The 11540-nt window shown below is 33.1% G+C and overlaps 1 pseudogene; it reads left to right on the plus strand.

Moving 5' to 3' along the window:
* Positions 1 to 1259: 1259 nt before the first annotated feature.
* On the plus strand, positions 1260 to 6484 carry LOC120139974 (annotated as a pseudogene).
* The last annotated feature ends 5056 nt before the right edge of the window (positions 6485 to 11540 follow it).

Genomic DNA, 11540 nt, shown 5'->3' on the forward strand with positions numbered 1-11540 from the left:
AGAATTATTGTTATTTCTTGAGATTCTGGATTTGAACACCATATTTGAAGAGATATGAACATTTAATATCAAATGATTAAGAGATTTTTTAAAAAATATTAAAAAAATATTAAAATTTAATGTGAAAAAAATATTTTGGAAAAAAAACAATAGCATAAAAATTATTACTATATAAAAAAAGATTGTAAAAAGATTTACATCATTTAGAGTTTAATCAATTTACTTTTAATTTTTTTTATCTCTAATCTTTATTTTTAGGGATAAAATAAATTTTTATTAAAAATTGCATAGAAAAAAATCTACTCAATCTGAATTTCATTCTCTTCATTAACGTGCAAAGGGAATAACGTAGAATTTCATACGAATTGACTTGTTTTGTACCCCGTCACTGTAAATATTCATTTTAACATCTATTTTAAATGATTTTTTAACCATTTCAAACCCGGTTAAAAAAGAATATATAAACAGACCAATGATACTTTTACTTTTTTTTACTCAAATTTTAAAAAGGGAAATTTTTAAATTCATACGGTATTTTTACTCAAATTATTTTATCACCAGTTGATACGATGTCAAAATTATTCTCTATGTATCGATAAACCCAAAAATAATTATTTATAAACTCGAAAATCACTCTAAAACCCTCACAATCACTTTAATTTAACCCAAATCGATTTCTAAAACTTAAGGGAGTTGCAAAGGCTCATATAGAACCATAAAACTATTTTATCATCTAAGCCATAAATCATGCATAACACTCAAAAGAAAATTAAATGTTAAACCACATATAATGTAACATTTATCAAATGCTATGATATCATAAATGATTATAAATACACTAAATTACTATTAGAATCTCGAAATAAAATTCTTTTACTTAGCTGCCACTCACTTTCTCTTTCCTTTATGCATTTGAATACTTCAAGCTCTACTCTTTTTATAATCAAGATATGGAGCTCAGATTGATCCCCAACAGATTCTAAAGTTGAAACTTATTCTCCAATAAAATCCTAAGAAATTAACAATTTTTCAACAATAATCTTTTGATCATTCCTTATTTACATTCTAATAAAAAATCTTTTTTTTATGACCAATTAGACCCACATTCAACCCATCGATTCCATTTACCAACTCACCTAAGTCCATAAACCTTTCGGCCAACCTCCATGTGTTGATTATGAAATTTGAGGTGTTATTATGATTCGAGGGCTATATGTCATATATTATATTTAGTTCTAATAGATCACATGAGTCTATCGATGGTCATGACAAATAATTGTATCAAGTTGGAGGATTTTTTAGCTCTAGAGGACAATATCAAACTAGATGATATGAAACTTCGGAGGCTTTGATAGGCGAAAGAGTAGAGGAAGCCAGAAGTCGGGGGAGATAGAGGTTTGGCAAAGATGAAACATTAAAAAAAAAAGGTAAATTAACAATTTATCCCCAAACTACATTAAATTTACAAAAAGGTTCATAATTAATATTTTATATAAAGTTCAAGGAATAAAATAAAAATTAAACTATTTTACTAATGGGCCATGTCATTAACCTTAACACCATTTAACGTCTCAATGACTAAAACTTAATAAAAAATAACGTAAGTGACCACGAATTATGGTTTTTAAAAATTAGTAAAGAAAAGTATATAAAACATAAACAAAAGTGATCAATCATGTAGTTAACCCAAAAAATAAATTAAATATTCATAAATAAAATTTATGACTGGAATCACATTCCTAACCTATATTTGGATGTGAAGAATCGAAAACAAGTGGGAATGACATAACGGTTATAATTAACCCGTGATTATTTATACTTCCATAAAAAACACGCACACAGTTTGGCGAGGCGCGGCGGCGGGCGTCTCTTCAGTCTCCTCAATTCTAAAATTTCCCGCCAATAATATTTTAAAAACCACTTGAAACATAGTCGAAGAAAGAAAATCCCGCTTAAAGGAATACCGGCAGAAGCCACCTGCCTTGTTTCCAAACGGGGAACCGAAGGGTTGCTCAGGTGTCCACTAGCGATGACGATGATGAAGTACCGATGACTCGCTAGCGGACCCAGTCCGAAGATAATGGGCATCAAAGGAAGAGAAAGTAAATGAAGTTACAAGAAGACGACTATGAAGAGATGTTATTGATGAGAAGGAAGAGAGTAATAAGAAGCGAGAAGAGGACAAGGAGGAAGGAGACCCAGAGGAAGAAGAAGAAGAAGATCCGGTGGATGAGGGAATTCTGGAGGATGCCAAACCGATAGGGGAGGTTGTTAGGGTTTCCGGGAAAGGGAGAGGAAGGAGGAGCCATTATGAAAGCTTTGAGATTGATGGCCATCGATATGATCTCGTTAGTTCTTATTTACATTTAGGGTTGTTTAGATTTTTGTTTGCCGGAATAGCTTGTAAGCGTTTGAATTATGAATGTAGTGATGTCTTTTCTTAGGCTTGTGGTTTTGGTGCTTAGTTGTTTACTAGCTTTTGTGGGTTTTAGGATTTTAATGTTTTGTTTGTAATATGAATTTTGGTCTGATTTACTGGCTGTTGGACAATTAGTTTCATAGGTCAGGAGTTTTTAATGTTTTTAATGCATGCATTTTTCATGCTTGCTCAAGGTTCCATTTTTAAATCTTGAAGGGTTCAAGAGAAGGGTTTGGTATTTATCTTTGTTTATGAAGAGGGATAATACTTTCCGTGCCTTCTCAAGAGTTAACGGATTATATTCATTTTGTTGTGTTTTTGGTGGATTTGCGTTGTGTCATTGTGGTAGTAGGGCAGGAAATCATGTGGTCTTTTTGTATGCTGGTAGTTTGTAATGATATGAACAACTTTGTATTTGGAGCTGCTTTGAGTAGTTAATGAACATTCATGCGGTAAATTTTTGTGGCATTCTGTTTTATTTTGTTTTCAGCTAGTATTTGGTAACTTGGTATTAATTATTGTTTCCACACATGGTCCATTTTTCTGATTTACACCTTTTGATCTTTGTGTCATTATTTATGTTTATTAGTGTTGGTTTACAGGAGGATCCAGTTCTTCTAGTTCCTGAAGATGGGACATTTTTAGTGTTGGCTATCATTAAGATACTTGGATTGCGTTGTATACAATTTCTTTATTTCCATGACTTTTTAGTCACGTTCCTTTGCAAATAATGGAGCTTTTATCTATTGATAGGACATTAGTCAGACTAAAGATGGGATTGGTTTCTGGGCAGTGGTTTTATCGCCCTGAAGAGGTTGAGAGTAAAGGTGGTGGAAACTGGCCGTTACATGATACAAGAGAGCTTTTCTATAGCTTCCACCATGATGAGGATCCTGCAGAATCCGTGATGCACAAGTGTGTGGTGCACTTTGTTCCCATACAAAAGCAAATTCCAAATCGTAAACATCATCCAGGTTTTATTGTGCAGAAAGTTTATGACACAGTGGAACAAAAGCTTTGGAATCTAACTGATAAAGATTATGAGGATAATAAACAGCATGAGATTGATCTTCTTGTTCAGAAAACTTTATCATGACTGGGAGAGCTCCCTGACATTGAGATTGATGCTGCTGCTGCAGTTGTTGATCAGGAAGAGCAGTTGAAGACAAAGAATTCTCAGAAAAAAGAACATTTCACCTTTTGATGTTAAGAGGAATGATGATGGAACTACCAAGTCTGATCAAAAGCTGAAAGCTGAAACGCCTGGAAGCTGTACGAGTACTACCACTGTATACTACACAATTTTGTCACAATCTAACATGCTAACTGGAGAAACTCATCGTGATAAGTGGACGGCAAGGCTTCTCCAAGGAGTTCAGTACATGTGTAGTTGTCCTGATGGTTTGGAACTTGAAAGAGACACTAAGAGTTCAAGAACTGCAAATGGATCTCAAGAGAAGAGTTCAAATGTGAGCAGTGATATCTTGTGTTTTTGCCTTGAGTATTTTTTCTATAGAAGGAATATGTTTATTTTTTGCTAATTTATGATTAATAAGAATAGGTATTTTTATTTGATCAGATTTAGTGATTTGCACAATACTTAATATTTTTCTTACTTTGCAGAGGGGCAAATCTTTTACATGGCCAAATGCTGCTGTTCCTGCTGTAACTGCACTTGAGAAGGCCTCGCATGATGCACTTTCAACTGATTTCCAGAAATATAACCAGAAGTTTCGGCAGCTTGAGTTCAATCTGAAGGTCGAGGCCTTTCTGCTTGTAAAGTTCTACAGCTATATCGCCTTATTTGCATTTGGTGTGGGTTACTTGTTTCTTTTAGCAGAACAACCCATTGCTAGCTAGACGTCTACTAAATGGAGAATTAGAACCTTCAGCAATACTAAACATGTCACCAAATGAGTTGAAGGTATAGTCGGAGTCTGTTAGGCGTTGGGTTCTCTTGTTTGTTTGAGCGAGTGATATACTGATTGATACCTTATGTTAGTGGAAATGTGTAATGTGCCAAATCTGATGACTCTTGAACACATTAAACATACATTGGTTATCCGCTAGGTGTTATTTTCTCTTAAATTTAGAAGAATGCAAAATGTGATAAAATATACCTTTTACAAGTTGGAGAGTAGAATTTTGACATGATCTTTTCTATATAGATGTGGTCGCTTTATAAATCTTCTTTTTATACACATAATCTTATTAGTAAATTTATTTTGGCCTCCTTGGTTGTTTTCTGTACTGTTAAATATTCCAATGTGTCTTTTTTTTTATAAAAAAAAATTCAGAACAATGGCATGTAACCATTACTTACCCACCACTTTGTTGCATTTATGACACTTGGATTTTGGTTTGTTGTGATTGAAAAAATATATACTAATTATTTCAACTCTAGGAGGGTTTAACTGCAGAAGAGACAGCTAAAAAGGAGCCTGATGAATCAGAGCGCATGCAGGTCACTTCTCTCTACCTAATTTTGTTTAAGCATAGAATTTAATGACTTTTTTTTTGTTTTGTTAATGTGGCTGAAATGTGCTCTCTTGTTGTTCTATTACTGTGGAAGCAGACGACCGATGCTCGGTGCTCAAGGTGCATGGAATTTAAAGTCGGTCTAAGGGACATTATCCAAGCAGGACATGGAGACCGTTACCAGGTAATCTCATATTTTCTTCTTCCATTCAGTCACTGTTACTATTTTAGTTTAAAGAAGTTGGGATTTATATTGAGCTAGCACTTTTTTTGTTTATGCTTCTCGTGTAGTCAGACATGTACCTCACAGATTATTAAACTTGTTTATGTAAAAGAAGCATTAATGTGAAACTGCAGGGTGCAGACATGGGTCTGGGATCTCTATGCATAATGTTATCAACACTCTAGATCATGCAAGCTTATTTGTGGATTAGTTGTGTTTTAGAATTTTATACAAGATTTCAGTCAAATGACAAAAAGTTCACTAACCATATTGAACAAGAAGACTATTTTTGGGTAGAAATTACTTTTTATTAGAGCAAATGTAGGTTCACTAACCATATTGAACAAGAAGACTATGTTTGGGTAGAAATTACTTTATATTAGGCTCAGTTAATATATCAGGCTTAAAAGATGTTATAATTCTTTCATTGTATTATGAACTGGACATGGGCATGTATCTTGCATCTCCCAATGTTAATAGAGGTGAGTGTTCGATCGAGTCGAGTAAAGTCGACTAAAAAAAATTTTGAGTTATTCGAGTTGACGAGTCTTATTTTATAACTTGAAGTTGACTTAAAATTTTGCAAGTTGAGTCGAGTTGATTCAAATTTCGAGTTTTTGTTTAAATTTATTTGTAAATATTTATAATATTATGATATTTATTTGATTCTAATTTAAATGGCTTTTTATAACTATATACAATATATATTTTTTTCATATGTGATATACATATATCATACATAGTCGGGGGACTCAGCTCAAATTTAAAAATCAAACCACTAATTACTAAAAATTTCGAGTTATTCAAGTTTATGAAATTATAACTTGAAGTCAATCCGAGTAAAAAAAATCGGTTTTTCAAGATGAGTCGAGTTTTGCTCACCCTTAAACGTTAATGCTTTTGTTTAAAAATTTGAAAGACAGAACATATAAAGTGCATAATGCGCATCAAAAGAGATGATTGTATATTCAGGGTGGGGGGAAATGGAGTAACAGACCCTGAAACTTAATTAAAAATGTTCCAGATGATAGGTATTTAAAGGCAACTGCATGCAGCTTAGTATATGTTTCCTATCTGTAGTGTAAAAGCCCATTGCAGTTTAAGAACCTAAATTCCTAGTTATTTCAAGCATGGTTTATATGCTCTTTAATTTCTTAAACATAATCAGATATAAATTTCTTTTCAAACCATTAACATTATTGGAGCTTTTACTCTGATTTCAGTTGGAATGTATTGCCTGTGGAAACTCTTGGTATGCTTCTAGAGACGAGGCATCTTCGCTTACAATAGAGACTTCTAGTTCTACAAAGGTTGCTGGTACAGTAGGATCAGCCATGACTAAGCCTGAAAAACATGAGAAGTAGCTGGTTACTCTTAAGTTTTCATCTATAGTTAAGGTAGAGTAGGAAATTTCTACGATTTGGTGCAAAATTGACCCTTTTACAGTTGAACGTTGACCTAATGATAGTTGGACATCATAAGTAACATATATTACATCCATATGAAGGTTAGACTGTCATAGAGATTTCAGCAACAATTCTTTATCCATGCTGAAACATGTAGAATCAATTAGTATTACTTTTACAAACAACCGAATATATCGGTTTGGTCGACCAAAATGTTGGGATTTTGGGGAAATAAGTTCTGTTCTAATCGGAATGAATACAACGGAAAATTGAAATTTTCTCTCGAAACTCACCAAGAATCTCCTGGTATTAGTTTTGATGAATCAATTCAAGAATTTAAAATTATCCAAAATGAAAATGAACTGTGTTTAGCGAGAACATAGTTATATTTCTGGTTTTATATGTCAATGACATATTACTCATCGAGAATGATATCTCAATGAAAGATTGAAAATATTCAGTATGTAATATTTCAAGAGATGATTCTTACCTATGTTTCATGATATTACTTTTAGCAAGATTCAGTGTCCTACCACTCAATATGAACGATTACATAACTAAAATTCTTTATTATAATGTGTCATGTTATGCATTAGGCTGTGTCTCTTATGCTTTAGGCATTACGAATAGACACCTATAAGATCTCAGCGAGTCATTGAACAGTTGTGAAGAATATACTTATGTACTTGAGAAGAACTAAAGATTTTTTTTAATGTATTATAAATTGAAAAATTATCTAATTGTAAGTGGTTATGTTGTCAATCGGAAAAGTTCAAAGCATTGCTATGATTCTACAACTGAAGTTGATTACATAATATCATTTGATACAATGAAAGAAACAGTTTTGATCATTAAATTCGTAATTGATCTTGAAATGGTTCCTATCACCACAAATCTTGATGTTTATTGTGACAATAATAATAATATTGTACAAGTAAATGAACCTAGATCACATCAGTGACAATAATAATAATATTGACATTAAGATACATAAATTTCCAACTAATGAAAATGTTGTTGATCCATTGATTAAGTGCATTTACCACAAGCAAAGCATGATTGTCATGTTAGGTTCAAAGATATTTAACACAGGACGTTCTGCTGTAAGGCGGTTAAAAAAGGTTAAAAAACGGCGTGACTGGTTAAACAAGTGACCGGTTAAAATCGATACCGGAAATATTATTTGAGTTGGTAATAAAAACGGTAATAACCGGTTATGTTATCGTCCTATGTAAAATGTGCCAAAATAATATAGACGATAACATAACTAGTTAATTATTGGAAACATTAACAATCACAATAACATATTAGGTAATGCTTATGTAACGTAATAGATAACGTCTTTTTAAAGCTGATGGGGCTTTGGAAATATGACGATAACATAATCGGTTAATTACTGGAAACATTATGAAGCATAATAACATATTAGGCAACGTTTATATAACGTAATAGGTAGTGGCTTTTTAAGCTGATGGGATTTTGGAAATCCGACGATAACAAAATAGGTTAATTAATTAATTTGTTATTAGTATTATCAACATATTAGGTAACACATAAAATGTTATCAAAATTTAAGCTGATAGAGCCTTAGAAATCCGACGATAATATAACCGGTTAATTATTGGAAACACTATCAAGCATAATAACATATTAGGTATGGCTTATATAACGTAATAGGTAGCTCCTTTTTAAAGCTGACGAGGCTTTGGAAATCCGACGAAAACAAAATAGGTTAATTACTTAATTTGTTATTTGTATTATCAACATATTAGGTAATGCCTAAAATGTTACCAAAGTTTAAGCTGATAGAGCCTTGGAAATTCGACGATAACATAACCGGTTAATTATTGGAAACATTATCGAACATAATAACATATTAGGTAGAACTTATGTAACATAATAGGTTGCACATTATTAAAGCTGATGGGGCCTTAGAAATCCAACGATAACAAAATAGGTTAATTACTTAATTTGTTATCAGTATTATCAACATATTAGGTAACGTCTAAATGTTAACAAAATTTAATGTTGAGTTAATCGATCGACGGAATCGGCTAAGAGGGGGTGAATTGACAATTAAAATTTTGGTGGAAGCTTTTGCAGAAAATTGAAAGTAATTGCACAACGATTTAGAGTGGTTCGACTTTCTCAATCAAAGTCTACGTCCACTACCTTAGTTATCCACACTAAGGATTTTCCAACAAATTCACTAATTTATTCTTTCTTTTGAGGCCAAAGAGATAACCTTACAACTCCCTCAAGAATATACACCAATTCTTGAGAACACTCTTTCTCAAAGAGAAGATTACAAATTTGCAAACTTACAAGGAAATCCTCACAAGGTAGATTGTTTGCACAATTCTAGAACAAAGAAAATAACACTAAAAAATGAATACAATTGAGTACATGTAGTGTTCTTGAAAGCAAATGAATATTGAATGAAAAATAGGCTTGAAATGCTCAAACTTGAGGTTTGATGCTTTCTCTTTGATTCTCTCTTGATTCTTGTTGATTGTTGTTTCTTGTTATTGATCAATGGCTTCTAAGCTTGTTTAAATACACCTTCAAATGATTCTGAACGTTGGGGATGCTTAGTGGAGTCAATAGAGTCGTTGAAGTGTGAAAACAATTAATTAAAGCAGTTGGGAGCGTCAGTGCATCGATGCATACCCATGGTGCATCGGTGCATCAGTGTAAAATTCAAATATTTTGACCATTGGACCCTTAGTGCATCGGTGCACTAAGAGTGCGTGGATGCATCAAGTGCATTCGATGTTTCAAAATAGCCAGAGTGCATCGATGCATGGCTAGTGCATCGATTCATGGCTGGTGCATCGATGCATCAAATGCATTCGATGTTCAATTTAATTCATGGTGCATCGATGCATGGATTGGTGCATCGGTGCATCACTTTGATAAATTGATTTTAGGCTTGATTTTGGTTCAAAATACTTTATGAAAATTGTTTAAAAAATAGTTTAAGTATAAAACACAATTTTAAACATTTAGTAAGGTTTGAATTTGAACTTGAAAGACTTGGAGTAATAATTTGATATTCGATTAATTAAATCGAATATAATTAGAAAATCATTTGTAAAATCTTAAAATTCATTTAAACTTAATTTGTTATATCGAAACACAAAAATGTTTTCAACAATCTCCCCCTTTTTGATATAACAAAACATTTGTGTTATTTTAAGATTTTCTAAAATTTTGAAATCAATTTTGAAAAATTACTCCCCCTTACTACAACACTTCTCCCCTTTAACACTTTTACACTTCTCCCCCTTTTTGTTAAATCAAAAAAGACATTAAAATATTTTAAACAAGGTTTTAAAAAGTATAGCCAATTGATTTTAAATATATATATAGCTTAAGCTGCTAAGATCACAATCAAAAGAGAGATTAACCATTAGTTCCATAATCAATATTCATAAACAAATGTGAAATGGCATAATTGGTCATATATATCTAATGATGCAAAAATAAGAAAATTCAACCAAACCAAATATATATATATATTAAGTTCAAAATTCAATCATCCAAACCATAACAAATTCAAGCATTTAACAATCCAAAACAAACAATCCAGAAACATAAAAAACAATCCAAGTTTGAAATACTAAGAAAGCATGGAGAAAAGGTCTAATCCATCGGAAGGTCGGGAGGAGGATGATAATGAGCTCGAACTTCAAGAGTGAGCACGTCCATACGTTCACGCATCTCCCGATGAAACTCAGTAATCTGAGACTCCATGGAGGCAAACCTCAGATCAAACGACTCCAAGAAGGATCGAAAATATGGTAGCATTTGATCTTCTTGCCGTGCCGGTTCCGATGCAGGCTCATCGTCTGGAACGTGATTATCGATATCTTGCATAAGTTGTTGAAACTCAGGATCATCGTCAGCAGCCGGTGCTGGAGGAGGAGGAGGAGCACGAGAAGAGCTAGGAGCAGCTCGTGAAGAACTAGCTCCCGGAGTTTGCTTACCGGGTCGAAATACCCAAAGACCGATTTCCTCGTCTTGTTTCCAATCCGCTTTCTTCAAGAAAGTAAGATTAATTTGATTTTACAATGGGATAGGATTGTCGAGAGAGATGTTTAGACCGAGTTTGATAAAGAGGTTACTCAGAAGACATCCATAAATCAATGTTTCAACATGTTTTGAAGGAACAATGTTTATGATATCCACTAGTTGACTAAAAATAATATGGGGAAGATTTATTTTGATCTTATTTTTAATACAGTGCCACCATAAATCCCTAGTACGAAGAGTGGAGTACCTACCTCCAGATGGTCTAAACCACCAAGAGATCATCAAATGAAGAAAACGATCGTGATGAGATCGTAGAGTACTAACACTAGAGTTTGGAACATAAGGATATTCCACATTTTCATTCTCATTGTATAACCCATCATCATCTAACCCAAAACAGAAAGTTATAGTCTCGGGGTCAATATTAATATATTGGCCTAAAAGATAGGATCTAATGGCTATAGTCCCACATTGAGTTTCGTTTTGAATACACACCGCATTGGAATAGAAAATGCGGACTAACTGTTGATAAACGATAGGTTTGAGCTGAAACATTTTATCAAACTTCCAAGCTTTAAGAATCAGAAGGTATTCAAAGTCAATATCTATCATAGCTTGAAGAGAAGGAATACGCTCTTCCCGGATTCTACAAGATTGAAAAGAATTTCTGTACCTAGAGTACAATTCGTCTCTATGAAGCTCAGACATATTAAAACAAGATCCTAATAGAGATGTAGGTGGAGGAGGAACATGATTAGGAGGTTGGTTTGAACGAGAACGACTCGATGAAGTCCTAGGGCGTTTGGGATTTGACATGTTTTAAAGATTCAAAAAAGGAAAGTAACCTGCAATTTGAAACACATGTATGCACAATAATCAATCCCAAAACTCAATTGAGTCCTCAATAATTCAAGGTTCTCTAAACCGAATCCTAATGGGCAAGGTTTTGAAAACTATTTGAAAACAATTTTTGCAAAAT

The sequence above is a fragment of the Hibiscus syriacus genome, unplaced genomic scaffold (genome assembly GCF_006381635.1).
Source record: "Hibiscus syriacus cultivar Baekdansim isolate YM2019G1 unplaced genomic scaffold, ASM638163v2 tig00110777_pilon, whole genome shotgun sequence".
NCBI lineage: Eukaryota > Viridiplantae > Streptophyta > Magnoliopsida > Malvales > Malvaceae > Hibiscus > Hibiscus syriacus.